Raw genomic sequence first — 13,766 nt, forward strand, 5'->3', positions numbered from 1 at the left:
CGGCCCACAGGTACTCACCGTGCGTCTATGGGTCAACTTTCTCGTGTTCCTCGTGAAAAGCGCAGATTAGCGTCATACGAAGGTCGCACCTATCGTAAGGCTCACGAAAGAAAGTTACGATCCAAATGCGTAAGCAACAAAACGTACAAAGCACGAAAAACTGAAGTGCCTTCCACGCTTGACGTTCGAAAGATAGCGCCACGCCGAGCGAGACGCGTCGTGTATGTGGGACCATGGAATGGCAGATATGAGTCGCCCGCGTTGAGGCGCGAGGCAGCTGCGACAATCGCCGGCGCCATCGGATGTAAACAAAGCGAGTACGCACGCACACACGAGGAAAGGGTTCGGAGCACGTGCCGGACCTTCGTTTCTTCGTCTAGCGGCCTTCGCGGAGCCCTGTCATCGACGGCGAACGGTCAAAAGCCGCCCGCGGCGGCTTTGCCAAGGTCGCATTAATCCACGGAACGATCTCCCTTTCACGTGTAGCGTATCTGTCGAAGCACCTGCCCCGAAGATGAATAAAAACATACGTGGATACGCCATGCAATGGCGAAAATGGTACGTCCGTTTGTCAGCGCGATGTGCTTCGGTCTGGTTTGGTCTATTCCAAGGTACATTCACAATGGCAAGAAGGACACAATTGCTAAAGGTTAAGTAAATGCCTGACTTGGTTGTGTTTGCCTGGCAATAGTGAAGGCTTGATACATACAGAAACGGAGAACATATAAATGTTGATTGATATGTGGGGTTTAACGTCCCAAAACCACCATATGATTATGAGAGACGCCGTAGTGGAGGGCTCCGGAAATTTTGACCACCTGGGGTTCTTTAACGTGCACCCAAATCTGAGTACACGGGCCTACAACATTTCCGCCTCCATCGGAAATGCAGCCGCCGCAGCCGGGATTCGATCCCGCGACCTGCGGGTCAGCAGCCGAGTACCTTAGCCACTAGACCACCGCGGCGGGGCGATATAAATGTTCTGTACTGGTTACAAGTTTGAACAAAAAGCCACCTGACCTCACGTAGATATTGCTACGTGCCAGTGCATGGAGTTGAAGAAGACGAAGGAGATAGACTGGCGCGAGCTAATCTGTGTGGCTGGCGCTGCTCGCCTAACCGGCTGAAAATACATCGGTGACTACCCCTCTGAGTCAGTCTCCTTCCCGTAACATATTTGGTGGAGGTGCTGGGTATCGATCCCAGTACCTCTCGCAAATATTAACAGAGCCCGCTTTAGAGCTGTGGTCCTGCTGACACAACTGTGTGCCAACAAACAAAAGAATACAAGCAAACGTCTGGACTAGCGCATACTTAAACTGTGCGGGTTTATACTTTGTGGTAAAAAAAATACATTCGAGACTAGTCTTAAACAACCTGTGACACATAAAAATAGCTTCTATAAAGTCAAGATTTCGGGCATCGTGAGAGCTATCGTAATTTTCTGCTACCAGTTACATCGTTTTTTTTAATTGTCTTGATGAAGTTAAATTCTTCTGTAGATGCACTGTGGTTCGGTATTGATTGACCACATCTGGTATTTGTGTGGCCAATGGTTGATCTCTGTAGGTGCGTGAACAGGGTTTTGTGTACTAAGCTCCTGCGTGGTTTGGGCAGATTTTGTTTAAGATAATGTGTATAAAATAAAAGTAACACATTTGTCTCATATTGACGTAGTATCTCCATAGTTTGTTTCTGTATAACTGCTTGATATGCAATATTTATAGCGTTTAAAATGTGCTCGTGATCTTTCATGGAGTGAAAGGCTAGAAATTACACGTATTGCGCTTTTTTGTAGGACTAGAATTGAATTTAGGTTTGTAAAAGTCGTTGTTGGTCACACCGAGGATATGCAGACGTAAGTACACTACAGCAAGGAAACTGGTAGCGTGATATTTGGGGACGTCGCGGGATCGAGAGGAAAATGCTGCGGCTGCTGCATTTTCGATGGAGGCGAAAATGCCGTAGGCCCATGTGCTCAGATTTGGGTGCACGTTAAAGAACACCAGCTGGTCAAATTTTCTGGAGCCCTCCACTACGGCGTCTCTCATAATTACATAGCAGTTTTGGGACTTTAAACGCCACACAAAAAAAGCTTGATATTTGGTCCATGTTTGGTCCTATAGGAATTTCGTTGTTGCCATTCGGTTCCAAACAACCATTCGGTGATTGTTTTGAAAAGTATTGCAGGGCGACTTAAATGAATTACGCTAGCATGCGATGGTTTATTGGTCAGCTGCCGCTCAGCGCAATAATGACGCGCCACGTAACGCCCTATGGCGAAAAAATCACAGCATATCCACGGAGTGACTGATGATGAGTGAGGCGAAGTGCTGGAGGGTCTCATCACTAAACCGTGAACCATCCGCGAATGTCGCCCACTGCATCATCAAAGACGTGACAAACACTGTATATATTTACACAAGAAATTTTATTAGTAGTAAGCAGTAGCTATACGTCGCTTCCCTTCCCCCTTCATTGTAACGGCTTTATGGGCGGTGAAGTGGTGTATCGGTGACGGGGCGTAGTGGGATGTTTGCAAGGACGAAGTATAGTAGGCAGTTTTCAAAGGTGGAACTATAGACGGTCACGTAAATACACACATAAAAGATATGGACAGACCCACGTTTTTAGGAGCTTCGCCCCTAAAAATAGTGTAACCACACTCCTCGTCGAACCATGGCGGGTCCGATGGACTCGTCACGGTGGTCGAGTAGTTAACGTGCTCCACTGCTTACCCAAAGAGCGCATAAGCGAATCCAGGGCGTGGAGGCTGCATTTAGGCGGTGTTATGACCGTCGTCAGCAGGCGCCATGCTGTCGCTGAGAAGCGTAGCCGGGCAGCGTTCCCACGCCTGGAACCCCAGTTTTCTCGGAACCAGCGTCCAGAGCTGACGGGGGAGCGGCGCTCTTTTAATCCTCAGTCAAGTAGCCGACCGGCCGACTGCCTATGCCCGCCAGGCATTGTCCCTGCTGGCCGGAGGACGAGACGTAGTGTCGCCAAGACGCCGCGACGCCACAGAGAGGACAACAGGGACGGCGTTTTCCTGGGAGAGACCGCGGCGGCTGCCGCGGATCGCCCCGCTAATTGAGCGAACAAAATAGGCGGACCCTTTGAAGTATGCGGCCAGGATCGTGGGCACTATCGACTAAAGGCACACACACGACGAGGAAGAGCCCTGTTGGCGCCACCACAGTGCAGTGTTCCCGTGGACCTTGCATGCTCACCCCCCCCCCCCTCACCTGTGTGTGCGTGATTGGTGTTCGACTCGGAGAGGAGGAGCCCGACAGGGCATAAAACGACGCGGTAGAGTGCTGGACGTCGCTCTGAACCATGTAACGGTTTAACCACCACGCTCGTGGTTTGTGAACTCTTAACCTCATGCTGTAAATATTTGTAAATAGTGCCATAAACCTGTTTGTTTTTTCGTATCCCCATCTTGTAAGCGCTCGTTTCCTCAACCCGAAGCTACACCACGCTACCACAAGAGAACGGGTTTTGTTTTCGTATCCTCCGGCGACCTTCCTTCCGACCCGCAACAACTGGTTGGCAGAGGTGGGATACGACTCAGCACCCCGGATCACAACAACTGGTGGCAGCGGTGGGATACGACTCAGCACCCCGAGCCACAACAACTGGTGGCAGCGGTGGGATACGACTCAGCACCCCGAGCCGCAACAACTGGTTGGCAGCGGTCGGATACGAAGCTACAAGTGACAACAACAGTCGGCCCAAAGGAAGCAGCTGGCTCGAGACATGGATCACGTATGGGTGAGTGCTTGGCTTTTCCTTTGAGTGAACCAGGTTCTAAAAGAGGGTTAAATTTTAGAACTGGTAGTTAACTTTGCCGAAAGACTCAGTTTCGCCGTTTCGGGAAGTTTATTTTGGAAGTAGCGAGCACTCAGTACGATCATGAACTTACGGGAGCTGCAGAAGCCGGACTTGTTGCTGTTGTGTGAGGAATTGGGGATCAATACAAAGGGTTTGGCACGAAAACCCATAATCATACAAGTCATTAATGATTTGGGGGCTGAGGATGAGGAGCTCAGTGAAGCATGGGACCTCATCAGTCAAAGAAAGAGACCGCAGGAGGAGGAGGAAGAGAGGCGTGAGCGCGAAAGAGAGCGTGAAACAAAAAGACAGCAGTCTGAGAGAGAGAAACGCCGCTTAGAAAGCGAGCGTGAAATAGAAAGACTGGAGCACGAGATTGCGATCCGCAAACGAGAACTCGAGTTGAGAAATAGGTCGGGCAGTAGTCCCCAGCAAGTGGTACCTTATCGCAACTTGAAGGCCGAGTTCTGGATGTCTAGGTACATGCAGCCATATGAGGTATCATGGGATATGTGCCTGTATCTTAGACTCTTTGAACGAAAGTGTAGTCAACTGAAGTGTGAGTGAGACACCTGGTCTCAGAGGCTACGCACGGTTCTGCCCTGCGAGGCAGCGGATGTTGTTGCGCGACTCAGTGAGCAGCACGCGAACAACTATGAATTTATCAAAGCAGAGCTGATCAGAAGATTCGGAACTTCTGTTAGCAAAAAGAAAGAAAGACTCGCACCGGAGTCTGAAAGTGAGGCGCGTCACAAAGCGCTGGAAGTTGAGGCGCGTCATGAAGCGCTAGAAACAGAGATCGTGCCAGAGAAGGGCCCGCATATTCTTGAATGCATCAATGTAGAGCATGCAGAGAACGAGGCCTTGGCCGGTCTGGAGGTAGGGACGATGTCGAAAGACGCTCCTTGCGTGGATGAGGAGGGTGCCAGCAGCCCTAATGAGCCCAGTAAGGAGCTGGAAACCTTCTTCGTGCCTCAAGAGGATGTTTCAACATCGTCCAATGTAGGCAATGTTAGCGCAGTTGCTAAACAGAGTGAGAACGCGACGCTTCAGGAGTGCAGCGATGCCATCGGAGAGGGCCCAGTTATTGGTTTCATCAGCGTTGACAAAGATAATTTGGCCCAACAGTCCGTCGTGACGCAGAGTTCGAACAGCGTTAGCGGGAGGGAAGACCTAGCACTAGCTCCAACGAGCTTCCCAACTTCTGAGGTCACGACGCGACATGATGATGGCATCGAGAAAAAAAAGGCAAGCAAACATCGCCGAAAAACAAAGAAGCGAAAGCGTTCGGCACTGCCTAAGCCTAGGACTAGTCCCACCCCGTCGCCAAAAAGACGAAGGGGTAGGCATCCAATCAGTTTTAAGAAACGTAAATGGTGGCGTTCAGCCTGGCACAAGCGGCGATCCAGCTTTGGAGGGGGAAAAGGAGGTGCATCACCCAAAGGAAAAACGCGTTTCAGTTCGACAACTTCAGGAAGGCGGCCTTGTCCGAAAGCTAAAAACCGCGTCGGGGCGAACACAAAGGGACAGTGGCCCCAGTTTTCCCCCTGTTTCTGGTACCCCTTTCACATTACCGAAGAAAGCCGGCCGAAGTGCAGAATGAGGCGTGACGGCAGGACACAGCCTAACGTTCGTGTGTTTAGTAGCTTCTGGCGTGCTCGAAAACTGTCGGGACCACGACCCCATCGGGTGCGATTCAAAAGAATCTAGTTGAAAAAGGGGGAACGGTCAGTATGAGTAACTTTTGCACAGGCGGGTCAAATATTGTTACTCAGTGTTGCATTGCAGAAGTAAATGTGAGTCCTTTTATTTTGTAAGTTACGTGATGCGGAGTAAATTTTTCAAAAGGAAAACCGTCCAACTAAAGGCTGAAAATTGAAGTTAGTTTAATCATGAGTGCGAAAATTTGCGTAAGGTAAAAACAGAGAAAAGGTGTCATTTTTCTAGTTTTTTTTTTCAAAAGTTTAGTGCGACATCGTATGCCTTCACTGCCATAGGGATGTGGCGTGAATGAGCATTTGAGGAAGATGTTTGCATAAACCGAACGATTTCGTAAATTGATTAAGCTTGGCGCGACACAGTAGAGTTGTTACGCGCTATGAGAATTGAGAGCCATTGGGGCATGGTTTTAGCATAACACCTATGCAATTGTTTTGAGGTGCTTTAATGACTATTACACCCAGGATTACTTTTGTGTTGTACACGTTGTGTTACAACGTAACGTTTGAAAGAATTTAGAAAAACTGTGATGGAATAAGCGTTTTGGTTAGTAGTGCCGTGTACTTTGCAACGCTGTAGAAATGAGATTAATTGAAAACTCTCAAGAGAGCTCAGTGTTTTTTTTTTTCTCAGAAGCGTTAGCATAGACAGATAACTTTAACCAAACGAACCTTCTAGAAAACAGTGTTTGTCTCCTATGTTTTGTTGGTTTTCTTTGGAGACGATTGATCATATGAGCGGATCATTTAAGCTTTCCCTAACCGTTGAGATAGCCCGTTAGGTCAAGGCTTAGGTTAAGCTTTCGGGAGGCTGGTGAGCTTCATGTCTCAGTAGTAGACGGTTATTGGCGACCGTAAACAAAGACGGACTTTAGAACAATTTTAGCGCTCGCTGAATTCGAGTTCCGGACCGATGCTCTCAGCGGGACAGAACCGATGAAAGTAGTCGGCGATGTAAAGAAGGAGGCAGCCGTATGTCAGGACGACAATGGTAACAAGCAAAGCTGCACTTTACTTGAGCCAAAAATTGGGCTCTCGTGAGACAACATACTGTGCTTCAGGAAAGGAGTGCGCTTGCCTTGTGTAGGGCATTCCTCAGTGGCAGTGTTGTCTCAGAGGGGCTAAATTTAAAGTAGAGACAGACCAGTGTCTCCTTACTTGGCTGCAAACCGTGACATCAAAGAACAGTCGCCTTGTGAGGTAGAGCTTGATTCTTCAAAAATATCATTTTGACATTAGGTAAAAGAAGGGCAAATTGAATGGAAACGCTGACGCGCTCAGCCGCTCTTTCTAAACCATTCTGGGGTGCTCTTGATGTATCAAAATTGATATTTTAGTTTTTTCGTGCATCTTATTATGTGAATTATGTAAGGTAGCACGTCCAGTTTCTCAGCGCAAATGAGTCCTGAGAGTTCTGAGTGTGAGCTTTTGTTAAAGCTAGTAATTAAAATTGGTTTGCCATCCCTCTTTTGGCTTGGTTTGTTCGAGGGGGGCCGAGTGCTTGCTTGTACATGTGGTCGAGTATCAGAGATGCTGTCGAAGATTCGGCAATCACCCGGACCATGCCACAAGCGAAGGCCAGTTCCTGGCATTCAACTACTGACCCTTTCGTCGTCCCTGCGAGCAGCAGTGTTGACTGCTGCCCTCCGTGACTCATCTGGCGAGGGGGAAGCTGTTATGACCGTCGTCAGCAGGCGCCATGCTGTCGCTGAGAAGCGTAGCCGGGCAGCGTTCCCACGCCTGGAACCCCAGTTTTCTCGAAACCAGCGTCCAGAGCTGACGGGGGAGCGGCGCTCTTTTAATCCTCAGTCAAGTAGCCGACCGGCCGACTGCCTATGCCCGCCAGGCATTGTCCCTGCTGGCCGGAGGACGAGACGTAGTGTCGCCAAGACGCCGCGACGCCACAGAGAGGACAACAGGGACGGCGTTTTCCTGGGAGAGACCGCGGCGGCTGCCGCGGATCGCCCCGCTAATTGAGCGAACAAAATAGGCGGACCCTTTGAAGTATGCGGCCAGGATCGTGGGCACTATCGACTAAAGGCACACACACGACGAGGAAGAGCCCTGTTGGCGCCACCACAGTGCAGTGTTCCCGTGGACCTTGCATGCTCACCCCCCCCCCCCCTCACCTGTGTGTGCGTGATTGGTGTTCGACTCGGAGAGGAGGAGCCCGACAGGGCATAAAACGACGCGGCAGAGTGCTGGACGTCGCTCTGAACCATGTAACGGTTTAACCACCACGCTCGTGGTTTGTGAACTCTTAACCTCATGCTGTAAATATTTGTAAATAGTGCCATAAACCTGTTTGTTTTTTCGTATCCCCATCTTGTAAGCGCTCGTTTCCTCAACCCGAAGCTACACCACGCTACCACAAGAGACCGGGTTTTGTTTTCGTATCCTCCAGCGACCTTCCTTCCGACCCGCAACAACTGGTTGGCAGAGGTGGGATACGACTAAGCACCCCGGATCGCAACAGCGGATCATAAATGCTTGAGATTTAGGTGCACGTTAAAAAAAAAAAAAAACACCACACGGCTGAAATTTCCGGAGCCCTCCACTAAAGGCGTTCCTCATATCATAGTTTTGGGAAGTATGACCTCCACAGTTATTATATTAGCACTCCCACAGGTTTCACGTACGGAAATACCCAACGAATTGCACTACCTCCACTTGAAGATGTCGCGGTTAGAAGAAAAAAAAAGGGATACGCGAACACTCTGCGAAGCCTCCGAAGTTTTCTGTCGAAGCAGTCGTGCAAAATAGGGAGGGACCTACAGCGCTTCGCAAAAAATGTAATCCACTCCTACGTTCTTGAAAGTGAAAAACACCATGTGATACCTGCTTCGTTGTCTTCCCTGAAAGGCCCAGTTGCAACAAGAATAATTCTTGGCACTGAGCTGCTGCAGCATCTAAGGTAACCAGGAACAAGTTCAACTGTACCTCTCAGAGGCGAAGGAGAAACAGCTGAAAGACTTTTATTGAAAACGGCAGGGTTTGATAGCCAGAATTGTCTTACGGCGGAGGGGAGGGGGAAGAAGGGGTCAGCGAACCATTATGTAAGTTCTTGCTCGTGTTCGTATGTGTGTGCGTACTTATATACATAAGCTTAATAAAAAAATTCCGGAAATAAATCAACCTTCCCCCCCACCCTTCCCCCACTTCCGTGGCTATATATATACGCCAATGGTACCTCTTCTGCAGCAGTCGTCAAAAACCTCGAATGAAGGCACAAGGGGACGAGGTGAACGTAAGACACTAGCAGCTTACGCCACATTGTAATCACTCTGAAACTATTCTAGAGCGAATTCATTCGCAGATATCTCGTTAACAATTCCAAAGCAGTATAATGAGTGTGCCACGAGAAACTCTATACTTTTTCATATTAGTTTTAGCTCTACGGGAAGGCTATGCAAAGCACAGACGCTGGAGGGCACTTGAACTTTGCTTCAAGAGTAGAACGCGATTGTGTGTGTTATCGGGCCTCGTTCGCATCACCGTATCAATTAGTAGCCTCGCTTCGCTTCTCGGCAGACAAACCAACCAGGCCGCAAGAAAAACAACGTCTGTGCGAGTAACATTTGTAGTTTCAATCTATATTAGGATGATTACTGCACGTACAGCTACGAAGTCTCCACTGTCACAATTCTTCCTTTTGCGAATGAGCGAAGTATACCACTGAGCACCTGGAATGTAACACACGAACCTATACGCAGCTGCCCACTTTGTAGATGCTTCTGTCGCTGATGATGGTTTAATAAGCCTGAGCGCTTTGTAATTGTTGGGCTTTTAAACCCCTCACTCATCGTGCAATCTGCATGTCCTGACGTGGGGCACGCTTCCGCACCGCAACAATACATGCGTTAAGGAGGCCCATCACACAACGTGGCTTTTTTTTTTTTTGTAAGCGATTCCAAGCAATGACGAGGTTCTGTAGTAGAGTATCTGCTTGCTCCACGGAAAGTGTGCAGGTTCCATTACCACTGGAACCGAAGTTATTTGACATCTATCTCGAACTTTCGCTCGCGGACAGCGCTGATCTTTCGTTCACAACCAACGACGCCGACTCCAGGATTTCTGTGAAACGATCTCTTTAACGCCACCATGTTAACACAACAGCAGTTTGCATTCAACACCTTTCAAACACCACCACCAGAATGTGACTGCGCAGCCTGTGCTCGAATCTTTGACGTCAAGCCATCGCGGCAGGTCACTGTAAGGCGACGTCGAACTTGAAATAGAATCACATACCCAACAGCCCATAGATGATAACCCACGCATCTACTTTCTGGTACGATTTCTCAGTTTTCTAAAAAAAAACACTAATAGTTAACTCAGTCCTGACAACCAAACAAGCTGGGGTATACTTCAACGCTTCGAGCCAATAACTGCATTAGCAATGAACGACACTCGTACTACACACACGTACGTACTAACTATGGTCACCGAATGATGAGCTACATACTGCCACTAACATTTAACAGTTTGTTACAATAAATCATTAATATATTCCCTCCTTATAAACACTTTTCTACGCGTCTTTATTCAATATGATCCTCAAAGACGTGTTTTTATAATGACTCATGATGTCATGGTGCTGTTTCTATGTGTTAAGTAGGCTGAAAGCCTCCGTAATGTCTTTTTGCATTCACCGCACAGCACGACTTGCTACTATTTTAATGTCCTTTTCGGTGTTGAAGTACAATTAAATGAAATTGAATCGAGATGACGTCTGAAGACTGCTCGTCTTGGACCAGACCCCAACCCACAATACCGACGACGCCCGCAAGGCCCTAGCTTCCAACGAATTGTGTTCGTTCCGGGTGGCAGTACACACAAAGGTGCAGTCACCTGACATGAGTTGCATGAAATCATTCAAGGACAGCCTTCGGGAAACATGGGCGAGTTTTCGTTCAAGCTGGGGTAGCGATGTATCAGTAGAATATCGAGAAGGATCGCGACACGGTGCAATCGATTTCCGTTTCGGAAGCTTGGGTGGCCGTGAGCGGTAAACCCGCTTATTCAAGCGGTGCGGTATCTTCGGATCAGAAGACGGAAATGTTCGCTTGCATCAACGGTCCCCCGCTCCGCTGGCCTTCCAACAGTTCCAACCACGTCGACCAGCGAAAGTGAGGACGGTGTGGCTGACAGCCTCCTCATTCGAGGAGGTCGACTTGGTGGTCGACGAGCCATGGTTCACCTTAGATGCCTTATCAAACGTGAAAATTTACCGTCGGTCTCAACACAAGTGATAAAAAAAAGATCATCGCAAGATGGTGTTAAATATGCTGCGCCACATTATGACGTCATCGCATGGCATCATCGCTTGGTCGAATGAGGGCCGATAATGGAGGCTGTGCAAAATCAGGTGAGGTGCAGACAGCTTGCCTCCCGTCTTGGAGGCAGTGCAAAACTGTAGGTACTGAAAGCTCTTGGAGGGAGACGACAGAGAAGACAGGCTGAGAAGAAGAAGATGATGATGTCTTTCGCCTCCGAGTCGTCTTAGGCGAATGCATGGAAAACCCTGTGTTCTTCTTCTTCCGCTGCCGCCGCTGTTGCTGCTTTACAGGGAGAGCAACTGTTTGTTCGACGGGTTAGCCATCGTCATGACGTCACTCGAATTTCTGACAATGATTTTAGGATGGCTATACCGGAAATTTACGGTACACTAAAAGAAACGGCAGTGAAAATTTCGTAAAAGGATAATTCGCAACAAACACGCCAATTGATCATTTATATGGGTATAGCGAACCACGACAAGAACACAGAAAGAGAGAGACACACACACACATCGCTAACTTGTAACTAATGTTTTATTTCTGATCACACATTTTATTTATACAATAACAGATCGATAAAACCTGGAAACGATCGTGTTAAGATACACGATCATGCACGCGTCATCACCGATCGCGTCAAATTGCACTCGCCAACGTCAAAGTGAAGATTGTAGATACTTCTTTTCTTTAGATGACAAAGCTATGGAAGCCACACTCAAGCATTTTTCTTTAGCTTTTCAATTTCATAGGCTTCAACAATTTTACGTTGCGTAATTCATAACGTGCCGTTTAAGTATTACAGAGAGAGAAATATATGAAAGTTATATAGTGACTGCCACGTCAGAATCATTGCTAACCGTATTACTGCTGCCTTGTACGTAGTAACTGTAGGCAATGAGTGCCATGTTGGTAAAGTTGCTAACGTGGTAGGTGCTACCTGCAGTTACTACGTAGGCAGTAAACGTAACCGCAAATGTTGTAAGTATACCACTACTTCTTTTAAAGAGTATATGCCTTTTTTTTTTTGTGGACATAGAATTTGAGTTTTAAAGATGTCACTATATAGCTTCATCGGTAATAAGAGACCAGATCTTTGGCAAATGACTGTTTTGTTCTCGCGGTTTTATTGTCCACTTTGATATATGAGCATGAATCAAATGTTAAGAACGACATTTATAGAGTTTTTATGGTGTCTATGCCTAGTTTTTGGCATTTGTGCCTAAATGACTATACATGCATATTTTCAAAATAGGCGCCCATATGAAACCTAGCTATTCAGCTTGAAGTTTCGCTTTCGGGTGCTGTTTGAGACCGTTATTCATGTTGCCGGGCAACATTGACTGTTCGGAACTCAATGGCATTTAACCTAGTCAACTAGTACAACCCATAACCGGGAAATAACCACTAGCAGCAGTGAAATGGGATGCAACGGCCTGCAAACACCGTCACGCTGTTACGGTGAGACTGGTTGGCCGATGCCAAACCGCAGACAGCCGCCAGGAAATAGAGCAATAAAGAACAAAAGAAAAATGTGCACGCGGCTTTTGTTTTGTTTGTAATTTACTCTTTAATGCGTTGACCACCAGGAGACAAATTGCTTCTACGCCTGGCCAATAGGAGTCTTTCCTCCCGTCTGGTGCGTTAGTCTGGCTATCTGCTTCTGCGCTTCTCAGCCGTGGTGAAAAGAACTCAATAAACAATTGTATCGGGCCAGTTGGTATGAATCCATCTTGGTGAAAAGGATGAAGATGGTGAAAAGGAAGACACCCACGAGGGTGCTGATTCGACAGTGGACAAGCGGCACACCATGCTGCCGAATGATTGGAAAGACCCGAACCACGTGGGGCAAACAACAATTGCAAGGCCATCTGTCGGAGCCTGCGTGCCGCTATAAACATCTTATTTTTTTTCCTTGTCGTAGGCACAGGTCGAATATGTCTCCAATTGACGATACTTGCATTTTTTGTAAAATACCTATGATTGTGCCGACATTTACGATCTCAGAGGCTTGAAACTTTGTGTTGCCTACCTATTTTTATTAATTTTTTGCGCTTATAAAGCGCAGTTTTCTCTTTCGGGACGTTGAACCACATGTATTATTATTATTATTATTATTATTATTATTATTATTATTATTATTATTATTATTATTATTATTATTATTATTATTATTATTATTATTATTATTATTATTATTATTATTATTATTATTATTATTATTATTATGCGCGTTTATAATGCCTAAAGATCCAGCCTCTAGTTATAAGCGCAAATGCTGAAAAAATGCGGAGCCATAACTGAAAATTTTCCCACATGCAATAATAGCAACGCCCCTTTGATTTCTCTGCGTATATAAAAGGCAAGCCAGATAAAGAGGGGAAATGAAATCTTTGGGACATTTTGGCTTGCAGCACACATATTGCATTTGCATATCATGCCCTCGAAGGAATCTGTTGATGATGTGTGCGCTATGTATAGTGCAACGCTGTGCACAGCGGCGTATTATGTTTTCCAGGCATGCTGTTCACCCTGGGATAGAAACAAAAGGTGACTGAAACGGTGCCCAGGCTTCGCTGTCGTGTGTCGATAACAGCCCGTGGCTGATGTGCACTTTAGCTTCATGTTTTTGTTTTCTTCTGATAACGATGATTTATAGGCTTGTCAGTTCATGTAGACAAGGGTGCCTTTGTCTCCGAGCTGCACCTAAGCAGTCCTTTTGATTCCGCCTAAAATCCCGCGGCCATATAAGTCCCGCCATATGCTCGAAAGTTTCACGATTACATGGATGTTTTCCGAAGAACTCGCACAAGACTATAACGTGCTTAAACCACGATACGGTTAGGAGGCACGCCGTAGTGGAGGGCTCCGGATTACGTTCGACCACCAGGGGTTCTGTCTATAGCGTGCACTAAGACATAAGCGTACCGGCATTCTATTACTC

The 13,766-nt window shown here is 47.2% G+C and overlaps 1 protein-coding gene across 3 annotated transcripts in view; it reads right to left on the reverse strand.

Moving 5' to 3' along the window:
- The window catches only part of LOC119181658 (cytochrome P450 4V2), a 55,054-nt gene that overhangs the window by 40,071 nt on the left and 1,217 nt on the right, over positions 1 to 13,766 (reverse strand). Inside the window, exon 1 of one of the 3 annotated variants that reach the window (XM_037432907.2) lies at positions 19 to 551. The exons of the other annotated variants lie outside the window; for them this stretch is intronic. The gene's annotated coding sequence lies outside the window, so the exon portion shown is untranslated. Of the gene's footprint in view, positions 1 to 18; positions 552 to 13,766 lie in introns of those variants that run through there. 3 annotated transcript variants of the gene reach the window in all.

Source organism: Rhipicephalus microplus, chromosome 3 (assembly GCF_043290135.1).
Source record: "Rhipicephalus microplus isolate Deutch F79 chromosome 3, USDA_Rmic, whole genome shotgun sequence".
Lineage (NCBI taxonomy): Eukaryota > Metazoa > Arthropoda > Arachnida > Ixodida > Ixodidae > Rhipicephalus > Rhipicephalus microplus.